At 43.6% G+C, this 9,507-nt stretch overlaps 1 pseudogene; it reads right to left on the reverse strand.

Moving 5' to 3' along the window:
• Window positions 1–345: 345 nt before the first annotated feature.
• On the reverse strand, window positions 346–1,568 carry LOC142443240 (adenosylhomocysteinase pseudogene; annotated as a pseudogene).
• Window positions 1,569–9,507: the final 7,939 nt, after the last annotated feature.

The raw sequence follows: 9,507 nt of genomic DNA on the forward strand, positions 1-9,507 counted from the left end.
ACCGCCCCAGGAACTAGTAAGCTGCACACTAAGCACGTGACCTGGGTCCCTTAGACCCGGTGAGGACTAGATGTCACGTGCATGGGCTTGCCCACTGTTGCCAACTGCAGCGTAAAGACTAAGCGAGCAGGTCATGGTTCCCTGAGGGTGTCTCCCGCACACCTCCCTCCATCATGGCCAGCGCCTTCAGAGGGGTTTCTCAATACCCTTTGCCACACTGGGAACAGTCTGAGGGGACAAAGCGGGGACCAATGACAAGCCAGTCAAATTAGTGCCATGTGTTCTTGGGGAGAATTGGGGTCCGGAAAGGGACTCCAGCTGGAAGGGGAAGGGCAGGCCGGGCTTTCAGTAACGGTAGTGATGGGTTTGAAGGGGCCGTCCACCGGCATGCCCAGGTACTGGGCCTGCTTCCGCGTCAGCTTGGTCAGCTACCCGTTCAGCTTACCGAGGTGGGCTTCAGGCACCGCCTCCTCCAGCTTCTGGGGCAGGAAGTGGACTCCAACGGGGTACTTGTCCGGAGGGGTCCACGGTTCTCTCTGGGCCAGCACCTGGTTGGTGAAGGAGTTGCTCATCACGAAGCTGGGGTGGCCCATGGCACAGACCAGGTTGACCAGCCGGCCCTCAGCCAAGAGGAGGATGCGGTGCCCGCTCTTCAGCCGGTAGCAGTTCACCTGAGGTTTTATGTTCACCTTGTCCTCAGAGTTCTCGTTCAGCCACTGGACATCAACCTCCATGTCCAAGTGTCCGATGTTACACAAGTGCCATCATCCTTCATCTGCTCAAAAGGCCGGCCAAGGATGAGGTGGACACAGCCCGTGGTGGTGACAAAGTTGTTGTCCTCCTGACAGGCCTCGTCCACGGTGGTGACCTCGTCGCCCTCTACGGGGGCCTGCAGCGTGTCGATGGAGTCAATCTCAGTGATGACGACATGTGCCCCGAAACCTCCCCGGGCCTGGGCACAGCCCTTGCCCACCTTGCCATAGCCTGCAACCACGGCCACTTTGCCTGCCATCATCACATCTGGGGCCCGCTTGATGCCATGGATGAGGGACCCTCAGCAGATGTAGAGGTTGTCAAACTTGCTCTTGGTGACAGAGTTGTTGATGGCAGGCGCCTTCAGGATCCCATTGGCCTTCATCTTGTACAGGTTGTGGACTCCGGTCGTGGTCTCCTCAGAGATCCCTTGAATGCCCAACAGGAGCTGTGGGTACTTGGTGTGAACGAGGTTGGGGAGGTCGGTTTCACCCTCATAGGTTTCACCCTCCAGGCGTGCACTGGAATGCCAGCCTGGCAATGGCAGCTGCTGCATGGTCCTGGGTGGAAAAGATGGTGCCGCTGGACCACCGCACCTCAGCTCACAGGGCGACAAGGGTCTCAATAAGGACAGATGTCTCCACGGTCATGTGCAGGCACCTGGCAATGCGAGCGCCCTTCAGCGGCTTGGAGATGGAGTACATCTCGCGCATGTGCATCAGTCCAGGCATCTCATTCTCTGCAGTGTCCAGGGCCTTCGGTCCTCAGGAGGCCAGGCTGATGTCAACCACTTTGGAGGGCAGTTTCTCTGTCATGTTGGCGGCGTTTTGGCGTGGAGGGGCAAGGGCAGAGGGGATCGGACTCAAGCTGGGGAGAAGCACTGGGCAGCAGAAAGTACAATTTCAATTAGGTTACTTACCGTATATACTCGTGTATAAGCCAAGTTTTTCAGCACAAAAAAATGTGCTGAAAAACTGGGATTTGGCTTATACAGGGGTCAGTGGTACCCCAGCGAGGTGTAACATCTCCCAGGTGATTGCCATTCCTCTGCTGTTCATTCAAAGCCCTGCTGACACTGCAGGGCTTTGAGTGTTTGTTTACTCACATCTAACCAATCAGAGCCGTCCTATGACGTGAACGGCTCCAACTCACAGAAGCACCCATAGTGATTCACTTACACCGGCAGCTGAACTGGTAAGGATGTGTCTGTGGCTGTGCTCAGTCTCTCCTCTCTGGTCTCTGTGTTAATTCATATCCTGCATTTCTCAATTTAGGCTTATACATGAGTCAATCAGTTTTTCTGGTTTCCCAGGTAATAATTAGGTATCTTGGCTTATACTCGGGTTGGCTTACATTTGAGTATATACAGTACTTACTTTTTGAAATTAATTATCTAAATTTACTAACATTTTTAAATTATCCTTATTTTGGGTAAAGTTATTCACAATTACTTAATGCCAAATAACATATTTTATAGATAGTTGGAAAATGCAGCACCTTAAAATAGGTATCATTTCAAAATAAAATAAAAAGACATTGCCTTAGGTGTATACCCTTAATTATTGGGCTGCTAACTACAAGGTCAACAGCTCTAAACCACCAGCCGCTCCTCTGGAGAAAGACGGGGTTTTCTACTGTAAAGAATTATAGTCTTGGAAATTCACAGTTACAGTTCGACCCTGTTTATAAGCTTGGCAATGAGGATTTTGGTTGTTTAGAGTCCCTAAGGACTCCTGACGGGGATTTGAGTTAGATGTCAGGCTGCTAACTGCAAAAGAGGTAACTCAAAAACTGCCAACCTAATGCGGCTGTCTGCTCCCATGAATATTTATAGGCCTGGAAAAACTGAGCTTTCTACTCCGTAGAGAATAACAGCCTCAGAAACTTGCAGGGGCAGTTCTATGGACTCAATGGCAGCGAGTTTGAATTCTGAATGGAGGCCCTCTAGGGTGGTTCTGAGTTGGCATTGACCCCAGGGCAGTACGTGTAGCTCCTGATTTACAGTCCCTACAGGGTCCTTGTTTGATAGTGGAGGGAGTATTGGACCACTAACTGCAAGATCACTGGCTCAAACCCATTAGCCACTCCATAGGAGGGAAACAAAACAATCTGCTTCTACAAAGGTATGTATTACCTGTCTATAATCCTTGCTCTCCAGTATAGTAGCAAACGGCCACGTGTGCCTATTGGACACTTGAAAACGTGACCAGTATGATTGAAGGGGTGAATGTTTCTTTGATGTTAATGAGAATTCCATTATACATGTGACTGGTAACTCCCAGATGGCCCAGTGCCGATAGCTGACTAGCTGTATTATTGGTTGGTAGGATTGTTTAACAAGCCACTGCTGAGCTTGTGCCTAAGGAAACTCATGAAGCATTTCTTCTCTCTGTTCAGCTTTCCAAAAGGCCAGAGGTTCATGAGCTATTCACACTAGCAGACTGTGAGAATGCTGCTGGCGAAGAAACGTGCGTTTGTCCCTGGGAGAAACTCGGGATGCAGCAGCTAAACAACCTAACTGCGCCCTCTGAGCTCCTGGCCGGAACATAACAAAACTGTGCCTTGCAAGTAAGTAAGGCATCTTACAGTTCTCTGAGATTTGGAATGAGTTAGGCTTAGAAGCACTTAAGGAAGTTAAGAAAAAGAATAATCCAGTGACCAAAAAGCATTTTAGATGAATTTAAATGAAAAAATAAAAGAATAAATAACAGCATGAACATGTACTGTAAAAGTCAGATGTCATTCCATAATGTCCAGGCTTTGTCTGTAAGAACGAATAAGCATACTTTTTCAAAGGGAATTGCATATCATCTACGAATCACAGTTTCTCCGCTTTTTAATAGTTTTGTTTTTATTTCTTGTATTCCAGCAGCTTTTGACAAGTGTATTAGGTCTAAAGTGTAAGAACTTGCTCTCAGGCATTAGTGGAACCATGGACAACCATGGAGCGACCCTTACCACTGTGCGCATCTCTTCTTCCACAGCTATCCTTTTGTTTGGCTCCATTTTTGTGCCACTTAAAAAATATGGTACTAGTGATGGTAATTATTTTTTCAATTTGTTAGTGGCGTGCTTACATTACATTTAAATGTGAGACTCTGTGTTTTAGTCACTTAAAAAAATAGCTGGTATGAAAGTTAATTTTGTTGATCTTGGTGCCTAAAGGAGAAGCCCTGCTGGTTCTGTTGGGCTTCTAACTAGAAGGTTGGTGGTTCAAACCCACCAGTCGCTCCACAGGACCAAGAAGAGGCTGTCAGCTGTTGTAAAGATTTACAGTTTTGAAAACCCTGTAAAGGGTCACTGCAAGTCCAAACCAACTTATTGCAGTTTGGTGTCTAGTGATTATGATTTTCAGTAAATCTTTTGAAAATGCCTATACCCGATCATCTGGGAAATTAGCACAGGATAACCTTTATTATTGCACTTTGTGGTCATGATAGCAGGAAAGCATTTTAGTCATATCAGTTATAGTTACAAAAAGAACACACAGCCAGTTCTACCATAACACTTGTTTGGAAAACATAAATTTCCAATGTAACAGATTAGAGAGCAATGTGGGCATAATGTGAATTTTGTGTTTACTTATGATCACTTTTGTCTCCAAAAATTATTAAGTTAATGTCAAGCAGTGGCCCTGCATAGATAAAAATGTTCAAGTATACGAGACACACATGTGTGTACACATGCCTGTGTTCACATATTCATGCCTCAGACATGTACTCTCTCCCTCAGCAGTCTGCATCTTGTTACAGTCCTGCATCCCCCACTTTCCAGGAACTTCAGACTGCAACTTTCCCAATACCCACTTCAGCAAGCCAACTTCAGTTCTTTTACAAGCTAAAGGGCCATACTTATTACATACAGTATTTATTAATTCATCCACCATATATCAGTGTATCGGTGATGAAGTTTTTGTGTGTTTCCCTTAGTCTCATTTCCCCCCAAAGTCCTTTGGTTTTTATTGCTCACGTTTGCATAAACTTTTAGCAATATAAATGTCACATTATGGTGGAACTGACTGTAATGTGACTTTTAGGGAAAGAGAAGCAAGAATGACTTGCATCTACCTGTCTGTTGGGAAGTAAGTACCTGCTAGCTGTTGTTTGTGTTCTCTCATCATTTCCTTATGTTGTGATATAAAAAAGAAACAAAGAAAAGGGAAAAAATGACTGCAGTCGGGTTGATTCCAACTGATCGTAAACCTCTATAGTGTTTCCAAGACTATAGATCTTTATGAGAGCAGACAGCCTCATCTTTCTCCTGTGGAGCAACTGATGGGTTTGAACTATTGACTTGTAGTTACCGGTTCAATGCTTACCCAACATTGCCATTGGGGCTCCCTACGGTGTGATACAAATATTCCCCCCATCGAGCCAGATCCTATTGCTGTTGTTTCCTTTTCTTTTGGAGCTGTGAGAAAAACAGAAACTACTAGGAGTACAACGAAAAGAAGCCCAGCGCAGGGTAGAAGGCCTGGTCTTTTAGGTCTTTCATCCGAGCTATTTCATCCTGGGCAAGTTACCAACTCTTTTATGTTCTGTTTCACATCTGCAGAACAAAAAATTTGTCAAATGAAGTTTCATTCCATCGCTATCATCTTAACGTTTGGTGTTAAAGGTTACCGGCCAATTTTCCCTCTCTCCTCCACTGTTAGATTGGATGTAAATAGGAAAAATGCTTCCACGGTTAGAGTCCGCAGACTTCCTTCATTTTAACTGCTGCACTATTTTTCTAATGCCAATTATTGGTTCTTTTCTAATCCTTCAACTCCTCAGCCCCTGAGAGCAGAGGGTGTAGAAGTTAGAAAGTGCCTCCTTTCACCAGATATCCTTCAGCTAATCCAGAGCATAAAAAATAGGTCAGCCCTGGCCAAGAAGGCTAATTCTCAAATGTGCAAGGTCCGGCTTGTGTCGGCCATGGAACTCAACGCCGTGACGCTTGCCTGTAGCCAGAAATCAGTTGAGTTTCATCCCAGAGGAGGCAAAGGAAACCCTGTGCCCTAAAGGTTTACATCACTGTTGTGCTATTCTGCCGTTCTCAGTGCCTTGACTTTGGTGGGAGATTGCATTAAATGTAGCATTTGAATGAAAATATCAACTTGGTCTCACTAAAATTCTGGGGTAAAAATTCTTACTTTTCTAGTAGGTGACAAACAGCAATGTTTCCCTTCATCCACCCTCTTTAGAGTCAAACATTTGTTTCCTTTAAACTCTTTTATTAAACAAAAATATCAAAATATGAAGTATGTATTCATCAACATAGCCTCCATTTAAATCTGCACACTTCTGAAGACACCATAACCATTTCCTGTGCATTTTTAAAAATCTTATTTTCTAAAATACTAGCTTTTGGGACAAATTGGTTAATCTCCTTCAGATTGCTTCTCTATCCATTGCATGAGAGATAGCTACATTGCAAATTAGTTGTAAAAGTTAAAGGACATATGCCAAGGGACTGATACATAGGCGTTCAATCAATTATGACCATTCCTGAAGTAGTCTGCCATTGATATTGCTGAGCACTGATTGAACCAAAGCAATGCAGCCTGCTGAGATCCAGTTCTTTGATTTTCAGGAAAGTTTCTCCGATGGCATCTTGTGTGCTGCAATATGGTTGGTTGCCTTGTTGGTCAATCTCATATTACATTGCCCTAAATTTTGGCCTCTTGCCATGCTTGGGGGAAGAATCTGGGCAACAGGTAACATATGCTATACATTCTTCTTTATTATTTGATACCATAATCATAAGGACTCTCATTCACAATAGTAATCTTTAGTCATAGATAATAGAAATTAATATATCTTGTTTAGATCAATATTTTGGTGTATCTCCTCATTCTGTTCTCTTAGTAATTTTTCTCTAAATGCCTGGAAGTAAATTATTACTATAAACTATTTCAAGTACTCTTTGTCTGTTCAGGTATACCTGTTACACTGTTTTAAGTGGCCTAGCCATATTTTTAGCTAGCATGTTTATCAAGGACACTTATTAAATTAGGTTGTCTTTACAAACAAGTCTCCAGAAACAAATCTCTCTTGGTAGAACTACAGCCAGAGTGCTCCTTAGAGGCAAGGATAGCGAGACATTGTCTCGTGTACTTTGGATATGTCCCTGGAGAAGACATCGAGCTTGGGAAAGTAGAGAGGCAGTGGAAGAGAGGAAGGTCCTCATTGAGATGGCTGAACACTGGAGCTACAACATGGGCCCAAGCACAGAAACAATGTGAGAATGCCCACAGGACCAGTCAGTGTTTCCTACTGCTGTGCATAGGATCTCTATGGGTCAGAAATGATTCAATGGCACCTACCAGCAATAAATCTCTACAAGTCTTTAAGGACTTGGCCTAAAAGGAGGCAAGGGCTGTTTTTTATTATTATTCCAAAAATACCAGTTAACAGAAAACCAAAAACCCTTCCTCTGTTGTCGGAAGTTGCTGTTGTGTTGTTTTGAGCTGTGTCCCACTCACAACACCGCAATGTACAACAGAGAAAAATACTGCCCAGTCTTGTAACATTCCAACAATCATCCTGTTTTAACCCATTGTTGTAGCCACCATGTCAATCCATCTCATTAAGTGTCCTCCTCTTGTACACTGACCCTCTGCCAAGACAATGTTAACACTCACCTTTTAAAGAAGTCTTGTACGGAAGCTGTGTCCAATGCAATAGTTCACTTGATTCCCTGACTGCTGCTGCTGCTGTTTATTGTAATTTCAAACAAACTGAAATCCTTGATAACTTTGTTATCGTCTGCATACATCACGATGTGTTTTGGGCCAGGTGTTAGGTAACTATAGAAAATGAATGTACGTGGCTTGAATAATCAGGAATAGCTTCCTTTTATTAATGCAAATAGAACTCCAGAAAAGCTTTGCTAAGTGAATAAAATCTTTAAGTATCAAGAATCTTTAGAAATCATTGTTCAAAACCAAATAAATTTTAAAGTCATTTATAGTGTACTGGTTTAATTTGAATATCTGAGGATTTAAACGACTTAGTGGAATTTATGAGTTGGAGGATAGAACTAAGAATTAATTGTTTACATTTTTAGTACAATTGAAATTAATACATTGTATCTGTGTCATAAAATGTTTATCATGCATAATGGGAAAGGGGGGCAGAGAAAGGAATTCATCTAGAAGTTCTTTCAAACCACTAGAGAATTGATTCTTACCCACCAGGACTGAGAAGTGGAAAAGATCCTATCAGAGAAATGGGGTAGATATGAATGCTACAGGTTCATATTGATTGAATGGGGGGAGCGGAGAAAAGGAGGGAGCCAAGGTTGGTGATGCAGCAGGTGTTTCCAGGTGATTAGGAAGGTGATGGTATCACTGACATCTGTGACTAAAAAAGGGAACAGCATGTTTGAAAGTAAATGATGAGTCCAGCGTGGGACCTCCTGAATCTGAAGATTTGAAGTTCCCACACGCGAGGACAGCTGGCTGGAGATCTCTCACCCATAGTCTGGAGCTAGGCATTCAAACTCTAGAGTTGGTTCTTGATAGTGGCGTGGCAATGGAAGCATGTGCTTCTAGCTGAAATCCTAGGATTAGGTGAAGTACATAAAGAAGAATATACCAAGAGGAGGAATACGTTTGAAATATTTCTTTAAACCAAACCAATATCGACCCTATAGGGCAGGGCAGAACTGCCTCCTGTGAGTTTCCAAGACTATTACTCTTCACGGGAGTAGAAAGACGCATCTTTCTTGTGCGAAACAGCTGGTGGCTTCAAACTGCTGACCTTTCAGTTAGCTGCCAGACATATAACCACGGCACCACCAGGTCTGCTGAAGTACCTCTCTAGGATGCACTTGGGTATGATGAAGAACAGCATCCAGAGAAAGAGCTAATAGAATAAACATGACACAATGGGGCCACCCTGCAACCCAAGAAAGAAATATCTCACAAAGAGATTATAAGAATGAAGCAAGAGGTTACTGGTCTTAGGTGAAGATCTTGGGGGAAAGAATCATGGATTTAATCAAGAGTGCCTCTCGAGAGAACAAGGCAATGAAGTAAAGGACCCAGAATTACCACTGAACGTGGAGGAACAAAGTCTAGGACCATATTGAGACTGAGGCCATCTGCCCTGTTTGACTCTAAGAGACTTTACCAGTAATGTCATGGTTGGCAGTGTCTGGGAAAAGCCATGAGATGAGGGGTGAAGAGTTCTGCGTAGTTAGGCAAAGAGCTAATTAAACATTTTCCTTTGAAAGACTTCGCTCTAAGCTTAGTTCCTTTAGCAATTATAGCTAATGCCAGAGAACTGTTTCTTTTATTTTAAAATGGGCCACTGCGCTTTAAGTAGTAAATGTGTTCCAATCTGCCAAGTCTCCACTTAAATTAGGCTAAAAAGAGTTCAATTTACCTATGTGTTTTCTGTATTTGAAGTAACGCTGTTCCTCTGCATATTGCCTCTACAGGAAATACTGCTGTTGTCCCAATTATTAAAACCATTGGCTTGGGCCTTGGCATACTAATCTGGGGATCATTTAATTCCTTAACTGGCTGGGCCAGCTCAAGGTAACACAAGTCAAACTTTCAACTAAGATTGCTTGCGGTCCTGGAGATCCCCTCACAGAGGGGTTTAGGAGAGGAGACGGGTCAGTCAGGGTGCGATGTAGTAACGATGAAGAACACAGCTTTCCCCCAGATCCTGGATGCTTCCTCCCCCAAACTACCATGATCCGAATTCTACCTTGCAGGACTGGATATGGCAGAGATTGTACACTGGTGCATATGGGAGCTAG

This window comes from Tenrec ecaudatus, chromosome 3 (assembly GCF_050624435.1).
Source record: "Tenrec ecaudatus isolate mTenEca1 chromosome 3, mTenEca1.hap1, whole genome shotgun sequence".
NCBI lineage: Eukaryota > Metazoa > Chordata > Mammalia > Afrosoricida > Tenrecidae > Tenrec > Tenrec ecaudatus.